Consider the following 10710-nt stretch of genomic DNA (forward strand, 5'->3'; position numbering starts at 1 on the left):
AAGATTAAAGTTGAAAGATTTATTTTGCCTGTTGTGTAAATCCAATCAGAGCTAGAACCTGAGATCTAAACCATGAACAACATTGTTGATCTATTCAAGCTTCAATAGATGCTCTTTAGGAATAATGTCTTATTTTTGGCACTTTTTAAGTATGAGTGTATTACGTAGCAATAGCTTTGGGAGACGACACACCAGGGAACAATTTATAAAGGTTTTCAATATGCATTTGAGCAAATATAACAATTTAGTTTTTTTATTTTGCTTTCAGAGTAATAACTTCTTCCTCTCTTGGCGGCTTTGTGGTCAATTTTGACTCTGCATAAAAACTCATTTAACAGCTGTGTTTTGGAGGACTTTCTTGTTGACATTCACATTTCACCAGGAAGGGGTAGGGAAGGTAAAATACACGGGTTGTTACTATTTAACTCAATAACTTGAATTTAAATGAAACTCACTGGAAAAAAGTTATTCTAAATTGCCTTTTAGTCGTTGCGACGTTGTCATTTTATGCAATGAATGTAAACATAATATTTCAACTGTAGCTAAATGTGCAGAGTAATCAAGATATTGAACACAAGTGGGGAACATTTAGACAGGAGGTCCAGCTGACTAAATGAAAAAATGAAAAGGGTAAATATTATTGATAACCATAGCAACATTCTACAAAAAGCCTAGCTTACTATTGCACAGCTTTCAGAAAAAATATTTTGACAAAGTAATTTAAATTGTTCAATTTATTCTGTTTTTCTGTCCTTTTTTAGAATGTAGCATTTTTTTAAGGTCAACAAATGCTACATTAGCACTGTAATCAGTGTCTGTTTTGGATTAGCCGCCACCTCGGCTGAGATTTTTATCTCCCAGATCCTCATTATAAAAAGCCAGAGAATCCAGACACTCATCAGCACAAAGAGAAAAGAGAGTCTTATTGTGCACACGTAACATCCCTTCCACTCTCCGACATAATTAGGTTGTCGGTTTTTCATTTTATAAGTATTGTTTCCCCTATTTTTTTTGTCAAAAAAAACCTGTCCTTCAGTGGGTGAGATTATGCTTTCACAATATTACTGGTGAACTGTCTTTCTGAAAAGTGAACCACTGGAAAAATAAAAGTTAATATGAAGTAACCTCGCAGAAAAGCCAGCTTTTTTTGTGTTACCTGGAACTGATGAAATAAATTTAACACAATGCCTACATTTGCCACATTGCATTGAACGCATCCGGGTTAGTTGCAGAATTTCTCTAACTGTGAGGTTGCATAAGAAAATATTTTGCCGTGTTCCTGCTGCTCTAACTGAAACAAGACACTTTAGACGCAGAATGACTGAGACAGTGAGCTTATCAGTGCCAAGGTTGGCTGATTCCAGCCTACATTTGATAAATTAAATGAGAAAGCAATCTCCGTACTATTATGCTCTTTCTGCCAGTGTGTCTCTTTCTCACTCAATCTGGACTTGTCACATTCGTGAAAGCAAAGCAGATTGGAAAGCATAAGTGTGAAGGGGAAGTTACTTTTTCGTCTTTATGCTTCCTTTTTGAGAGACATATAAGCTTGCAGTTAAAATGAAAAGTCATCTAGTTTTTTCAGTCGTTTATTACCAGGTTTACTTCCCTTTATTTCTTTCATTGACTGAACTATAAGGACAAAGAGAGATGTCCTTCTGAAAATAATCATTAAACTGTTAAACATTCATTTACATTGCCATATTTTCTCATAACACTAACAATTAGCATATTCTTCATCTCTTTGAGATCCACAAATTCACACTCATTCACATCTGCTGGTCATTATCATGCCAACAAAAGCCAAATATAAAGCTTTAACATTGAGAATATTTTATGGTTTTATTTTCACCTATAATCACTGTTCTTAGGTATAAAGACAAATTAAATATTAGAACATTTATTGCACCCAAATTTCAAACGTTAATTACTCATTTCTCTATGTTGCTTTGGCAAGTCAAATTAATCATTTGAAATATAAATGAAAGTCTGAAACTGTGGCTCAATCTTTCTAACTCTGGGGCAGCAACTCTGTTTACTAGCCTAAAGTAATAACTGGGAGGAGTCAGAGTGGAGGAGTACTTGTATGATTTACATTTTCAAAAATACTTTCCATCATTTTAACCAGAAAATGAAAACTTTAAACTCAGAGTATTATTTGTCCTTCACTAGTCTCTACTCAAACTCACTAAATAGTATTTCAGTCTAAATCTAAGCTGTGTACGCTACAATTTTTTTAATCTGATCTTTGTCAAATGTAAGTAAGTGGGTTAGGTTGAAGCTTTTCTGTGCTGAAACAGACTTGTATCCAATACTAAAAAGTACTATGTAAATATCACATTTTTGGGGGATTTTTTCATTTTGAAAACCAGTATATTTCTCCTTTTATTTCACAGTCAGACTTCCATAAATAATTTCAAGGTATTCATCCATCTGTCCTTTGGACATGTTCAAGGTCACAGGGAGACTTGGACTCCGTTGAAGTTTTAAATTTTACCCAGTTGTTAAAGTTTGACTTTATGAAGCTTGTGAAGGTATGATTAAAAAAAATAATCAATATCCATTTTAGTATGCTGCAGTGATTCAAAAGAGAAACACACTGGTGACATGTCAGTATGTGATTGTGTCTTAACTTTTGTCAAAACAGAAGAAACGTGAAGCAGTAGTTTGGGAAAGCAAAGTACAGCCAACAACTGTCTTACATAACACCCCTTTAATGCCTCTGTTAGGTATTTTCCTCGAACCTACAATAAAATAACCACAGACAACGTATATGAATTAAATATGGTCAGGCTTCTGCAGAAGGAGAAATCCCGATCAACAGCTCCTCCGGGCTGGTCAAAAGAGAGTTCTGATCTGCTTTCACGTGAGCTCCCTCTTTATTGTCAAAGCATCAAACAACAGAGGTCGTAAAACATTTAACACAAACAGACCAACAACTCAGTTCCAGGTGTGATATCTAATTTACAATCTGAGCCCAGTTCAGCTCTGGGTCAAACTGTCACCTAAGACCGGGTAGATAAACACCAGAGAAAACTTTAGGGTCTGAGAACCATAAAGTTTTACTATCTCGCATGAAGACAGTTGTAACCTCCAGGTCAGTTTATACTAAATCACAATAATACTTTAGACTGAATATAAACTAAAGTAACAACAAAATGATAATGTTAAAAAATATCTAACAGCCTCCAGGGGAGTTCACTGCCACTCTGCTTATTTTTGACAAGTCCTCAGTGTGTAAGCAACGATAAGCACCACACAAACACATATGTATGCAAGACAGTTTATTTCTGCCACTCATTTATGGTTTTTGTTATACAAAAAAGCAAAGGGTCAGAAAACATAATCAGTACCAGAAGGAAGAATTCACCCCTAAATAAGTCTATCTTAGTTTTATTCTCTCATTCATAAATTTGAGGTGGCTGCTTCATTTTTTGTTGTGTGAAATAAAACTTCACAAAACAGAAAAAAACTAAAAGAGTTCCTATTTTTCAAATGGATGCAGATACTCTTTCACAAACTGTTTCTTTAATAAACTGAAATGCCTCTCATGCTATTAGCATGTCAGCTTAATTTATATGTATTTATTCCTCTCTTAGCAGGTCTCAGGTCATGCTGTGATGATTGCTTAGTGTAATTGCGCGAGCAGCAGTCTTTGTGATTTCTTCCTTTGCTACTGCAAACATTACCTGATACTATGAATTGTTCAAAACATGTCTTAAAAGTCTTCATTCTAGATTGAGGGGTAGGAGCTGTGTGGGCCTGAGACTTGAAAGAACAAACATAAAATGAAATGTTTTAAGTCCAGCGGAGCTGAAATGTCAAATTGTCATGCGATGTCTGAGAACTCAGAGAAAGCCGGCTGTTCCAACCTACCCGGTCCCCAGTGAACAGCTGCTGAGTCAAGCTCCACTCTTGACACAAACAAGAGCAAACATCCATCCATCCATTTTGAGAGCCCGCTTATCCTGCCTGCTCAGGGTCAAAAAGGACTGCAGCATCTCCCAACTCACAAAGTCTGAGTGAGATGTTTCAAACTTGAGCTGCTGACAAATGAATAAACAAAAACCACCCCTGGGACAGTTTTATACTGCTGATTATTTTATCTTTAACTTATGTTGATGAGTGCATTTAAATCCTTGCTGTTTTATGATATTACGAAATTTATCCAAAATCTAATAAATGTGTGTCTAAATGGAGCAACAAATATCAGCATTAATCAGAAGAGAACTGCAAAACATCACAAAAAGATTAAATTTGTCACTAGATAATTACTTGAAGATTGTATTATGTGTCATTTTCTAACACAATAAATGTTTTTATTACAAAAATTCTGTAAATATCAAGCAAAACTGACTTCACAATTTGATGTCTTGAAATTGGGACTCTGTCTCTTTAAAATACTCCTGTTCTTTCCGGAGCTCCTCCTTCAGCTCTCTAACACAACATTTATCATTATGCCTCTAACATAATGATTAGAGGCATAATTAGGAGCAGTGGATTGAGACTTAGTTTGTAAAACGAGTTTAGCAGACTTTCAGTTCCACCAGGTGTTTGCAAATTGCTGCTGCTAGTCTGGAGGAGCTGAAGGGAAGGGGGCTCTGTGAGGTGGAGGGTTGGTTGGAGGCTGCAGCTCCAAGGAAGAGCTTTGTGAAAACATTTGTGGTGATATATATTGCAGGATATCACAAGAATGCTTGAAAGAATCAAATCAACACTCCAGGTATGAATTTGATGAAGGAATAAAATAACATGATATGAAACTCAAAAAGATTGATTTCATACAACACCCATCCGGTGTAACTATAGTGGCACATTTAACATTTCTGACAGTAGTTTTAGGCAGTCATTGGTAATTTCTATTATCCTTAAGCAGTCGTGTTATCACGCTGGCAATAGACAGGGTTTGTGAACTCACAGTCACTTGCCACTGCTGTCTGAACAGATGATGGCCACAGGTTCTTCAGCTTCCAGCTGGGTCAGGGTCTGTGTCTGAAAACCCCTGAGGCACACACAGAAGCATGTGGGTTGAGCCGCTTTACTCACCAACCACCAGTTCAGGAGACACAGACAAGCACTCAAGCTGTTTCCAATCCCTTGCTGAATGGCTTGATTATCATGGTGGCTGGAAAGCTGAACTGGTCCACGGACACTTCCCTTCACTGAAAGGCCACTGTCTGTCTTCATTCAGTCTTTATTTTGTCTCTAAAAGAGCTCTGCTGTCACATCACACGTCAGCCGATCTGACCCTGTCTCACCTGTGGTTTCTCCCAGTATTCTGACAGTGTCAGAAAATAAACTCAAGCATTTTGCTATGCAGGGTATTTTAGGATCACAGAAACAGGCCGGCGGCGGTAAGTTCAAACAGATGTGTTTTGCTAGTTTCTTGATAAAACGTTCCCTGCCTCACTTCGTTTGAAAAGTCACTCTTTTCATGAAAGTTGACCCAGATTTCTATCACATAGTATTCAAGAACATAATCATTTTAGACATCTGCAAGAAATAGTTGCCTCTGGTTATGTTTTTGACAAAATATCTCAGATTTAAAACATATCAGACTTTAAAAACGAACACAAAGAAACAAGTTTTTCATCAGGAGAAAGGCTTACGTTTATGTTCAGGCTTGTGTTTCGACATTTCATCTTTAAGCTTGTTACTGATCTAGAGGCCAACATTGTTTCCTTCACATTGTTTCTCTTCTCTCTACACTGGAAGGTCTAATTTCCATTTATATTGCTACTCAATGATCAGAGTCGCCTGTGGTGAGGTTACGACCAGGAACTCCCCTGACACAGCAGAAAGGCTCCTCACTCTTTCAGCACTGCTGACATGTTTTACCAGGATGACTCCTCCTGGAGTAACTGGATGTCAAAAGAATTGTAGAGTTTACAGGAACGAAGTGTCTGAGAATAAATGTTTAAAATAGCAAAGCAGAGGCAAATTAAAATGTATCAATCAAGAACCAAATCCTAAGTATTTTACCAGAAAGCACAGAATCAGTAAAGCATGTTTAAATTGTCACTTTAAGATGATCTTGATTTTACATCTATCATCATGTCATTTATTAAAATCTCAACCTTTCATAATACAAAATCATTTCAAAACAATTTTGAGTCCATCAGTCAACTTTCAAGATCAGTTTAAAATGGAAAATGTTTAGATAAGCTCCCAATCCTCTCAGGAGCGGACATGGAGGCAGGCTCACCCTGAGGTCAAATCACTCAATGCTCTGAAAACAAAACAAAACAAAAAGTGCATCTCTGACTCTGTTATCACAGGAATCTTGTGAGCACGCTTTTATTGCCAAAAAAAACTTCAGTTACTTAAATAGAGGTTCATAAATAGTTAAAGGAAACTGAATAGTACAACATCACCAAATGAAAGAACGTATCATTTCAATCCATGTTTGTACAGTGCTGCAGAACAAAGGTTTAGCCATTCCACAGTGTTCTTGTTTAAATTTTTTAAGTTATGTTGTCAGAAAGTGTTTTCTTTTTTTTTTTTTATGAGGGCTGGTCTCTACAGCGTGGAAATAACCAAGTTCTGGTGTGGCCAGTGCATCTGAACCAAAAGTGTATTATCTCCATCAGTCTATCATTTAACACAGGGGTGATTATATTTGAAGTTGAGGCCAGGTTCTTTTGCTTCACATATTTCCTTGATAAATTATTTATTTGAAAGCATATTTTTGAAGATCTTGAGTATTTAATTGCAATTGAAATGTTTTAAAAGGGAAATACTTTTTTCATAGTACTACAATCATTCACCATTTGTTTTAGATTTGACATTGAATCAGTCTCTGCAGTGACTTTACAATTTAGCATTGCATTTCTGGAAGTCTGTCTGTCTGTACGTCAGGATGAAAACAGCACATCTCTTCATTTTCCTCTAATTAAACATTAAGCCTTCGCTTTTCAGCTTTTGACCCAAACTGCCCTCCTGTGGGGTCCATGACCAGAACAGAGTAAATTGCTCTAATTGCACCGACCAATTATAAGTCAAATAGCTGGCCTGCAGAAGCTGGAGCTGAGTAGCAGAAGTGTATCCAGTATGGTGGGCTAATGCCTCCTTCTCCTCCAGGGGTGCAGCGAAGGTGAATCTTCTCGTTAAGTCAGTGACACCATTATCTCTTCTGGGGTTTGGACTAACATCAGAAATCCCAGAAATGTCTAAATGCTTCACTTTAATCAAAAGAGGCAAACTGATTTGACTTTGAGAGCTGCAGTTCTGCCAGAAGTGTCAGAATATATGACGACTCCCAGAGTTGTTCATTTTCAGTAATACATGCAGTTTTTTTGCAGATGGATGAGTGCAGTGCCTGGACAGCTAGGAGGACTCATTTTTTAACTAAAATTAGACAGAAGAGACGATGGCACAGTAAAAATAGCCATGTCTTTTTTTCTTTTCTTTTTTTTTTTTTTTACTGCAAGTCGGGCTATTTATATCTCATTTTTTCATACCAGTTCTGACAAGTCATTATATGAAGCTATTACTCCTTCTTGTTATGGCAGCTCGGCTGCTGGCATGGCTATTCAGAGTAACATACTAGATTCCTCTTCACATCAATTCTGGTGTGCTTTTTATTATAAATACTTTCCCGTGGACTTTATCGTCTGTAATTGTCACTAAAGGATTAAATCAAAACATTCTGCAGTCATAATGGTTTATAAACTGTCCCTGTGTATCACATCAACACATTTTCATCGGAATGAGTGACTGATGGACTTTTTAATGCAGGCTTAGAGGCAATGGCTTCTTTGTTCTTTTTTCATTCTTTATTGAGAACGTTAATCAAAATATGTGACATATAATTTCATTTTATAAACCAGCAACCCGCATGATCTATGAGCACTTTACAAGAGAAACCTGGTATAATGAGATCCAGCAAAATAAATCAGAGCTTAATAGAGCACCTAATTGGCTCTTTATTAAATTACAATTTTGATTTGTTCTGAGACACTAGTGGATTCTGAGTCACACTTAACACTTTGAGCTTCAGAGAGTTTACCTCTCCTTCAGAATTAAGACAACCATTTCTCAAATGTTGATGTAACATTTCTACGCTGGAATGACTTTGAGAAATAGGAAAGTAATATTGTTTTGCAATATTATATTTTGTGGGGTAACATTGTAAAATACTGAAATAATCAATGTATTCTGACAGGAGCTTCGCCATTTTTTTAAAGGTTTTTTTTTTTTGGCTGTAGTGGCGTTTATTTGAAAGTGAAAGGCAGATAAAAAGAGAGAGGGAAGACATGCGGCAAAGGTCACCAGGCCGGGAATCAAACGTGCGACAGCAGTATCCAGGACGAAAGCCTCCATATGAGGGACGTGTTTAACCCCCGCACCACCACAGCAACCCAAGAGCTTAGCCATTTGTTTTTCATTTTTGTTGTTTTACATATTTTATATCTGACTATTCAAGGTGCAGAAAGCAGCCTCAAAACATTTCACCAACTATGTGTCAATTTGCACCTCTCAGACGGAGACATTTTAAATGTAATTATATTTTATATTTTAGATCACTGATCAATTTTAAGATCATGCACAAGTGACCTGAGTTTCCATGTAGCCTTCATCAGCAGTTACCAGAATATTCCATTTTTAGCCTCAAATGAGACGGCATCATGGTGACCTTAGCCTCCTGGAGCTACATGTTGCCTGTAGGGGAGCAGCTGGCAGGCAATGATTGGGCTCAGCTGGTTCTGCTGGACACTCCCGAGGTCAGAAGTTGAAGTTGGGGAGAGGATGATGGGAGTGACACCAGATCCATGGTTTCCTGCTTCCTCTGCATGTGGGAGATTCCTTATGGTCATGAGTGCAACTATAAACTGTTTGACTTCAATATATGTCGGTTACAAATCAGAAAACCACCAAGTTGTTGGATTAACTGTTATTAAATATTTGAATTAGAAAATAATGTTTTTCAGTCATTTTAATTCTACATCATAATCTATTACACAATTTTTCAGACATATGTAGACAAGCTAATTGCAAGGGCAGCTTTCCTCTGCAAAATCAATGTCTTGAGATAATATTCTAATTGTTTGATTGGCGTTATTAAATTAGGATTGCATCTGGTATTAATAAAAATAAAAACACCTTTTGGGTTATGTATATGGGTGCAATAGTACCTTTGAGCTTTTAACCATAAGTTGATGTTTGAGGAGTTCTCTTGGTATTTTAAGGATAAAAAAACAGTGCAAAAAACAATGGAACAAAACTCATCAAAACATGTTTTTCATATGCCATTTTCTGCATTCTATTTTTGCTTCTAAAAGCAAAACCGGACATGCTTTTTACAGTTTAACATTTTGTTTTCCATCAGAAAGCAAAATATGGTGAAAAATGAGAGTTATATTGGCCAGACAGACACATTTTGTCAGATGCTCCAGTCTGGCACAGGCCTTTTTTTGGCCATTAACTTCAGGTAATCAGCTGCACTTTCCCAGCTGAAAATCTTCCAGTTTACGTCGAACTGTTTCCAGTTGAGATAACTAAGCTAAGATGCAATGTGTTCCTCCCAATTTACGGCCTTTTATGTTCCTCAGTACATTGCCCTTTTCACACGCAATTGACTCCTCATCTACATTTCAGGCTCATTAGCAGAACTTGGAGGACTTTTTTCTCATATTCCTGAATCTTGGAACATGAACTCAAAGCATTCAGGACATTTGCATGTCCTGTGTGGTAAAAGAAAAATTATAATTTAGAGAAGATTAAGAAGATTTGCAAATATTACTTTATGAAGAGAGACTTTAGTTTTAGTTTAGAGTTAGTTACTGTTCTTTAGCTTTCTGTTGATATCAGGTATCTTTAGCATAGGAGAATAAAAACACCAAAAGATTTTTGAGCCCATTGAGCTTTACATGCATCTCTATATCATGAGTAGTAATGATGTCACCACTCATTCACAGATAACACAGTGTTACAATTTACTGTAATGTTTTGTGTGCCCTGTTGTTGTCATAGTTTGAGGAAATAGGCCATACTACCGTGGAGTTGATGGAAGATGTGAACACTAGCTTTTAAATCTAATTACTGAGGTTTTTCCTTTTGTTTGAAATAGTACTGTGTCGGAGTGAATTACATTTCATCACGAGTCATTCCTTCAATTTTATGTTGTTCCTATTGACAAATTAATTGGAGATTTTGTTAATATATTAAATTCTTCTTTTCATCTCATGTTTGTTAATGCATGTTATAGCCCTCATCATATCAGCATAGGCTGTATAATGCACCAAGTATTTTCCTTTTGGTTGTCATATCAGTGGTGTTCAGTAGTGTATTTAATACTATATTGTATTTTACTTTTATAGACAGCCAAAAATCATCAAAACTTTGTCTGTCACCCACTAGTCTTTCTGTTCTGGATTAATACTTGAAATAGTGCCAGATTGCATGCTATGTACAGAGATGAGAAAAGCTTTGTGATGCAACATGGACAAAGACTAACAGCATGTTACACAACAATTCAGAGTGAGATGAAATATTCAGAGCCACAACTTTCTTTGTTTCTTGACATTTTGGATCTCTTCCGCATCAAGTGTTTGTTTTTAGGCAGGATTCCTTTTGCACTTGCAGTGGGAGAGACTTGTTGGAGGCATAAAAATGATTTTATGAAAATCTTTGGTTTACACATTGTTTTGGTGATAATCTTTTATTGTGCCATACTTCATTACTGCTTGTCTGTTCAGTATCTGATCTCCT

Source organism: Poeciliopsis prolifica, unplaced genomic scaffold, assembly GCF_027474105.1.
Source record: "Poeciliopsis prolifica strain line A6 unplaced genomic scaffold, Auburn_PproV2 SCAFFOLD002, whole genome shotgun sequence".
NCBI classification, from domain to species: domain Eukaryota; kingdom Metazoa; phylum Chordata; class Actinopteri; order Cyprinodontiformes; family Poeciliidae; genus Poeciliopsis; species Poeciliopsis prolifica.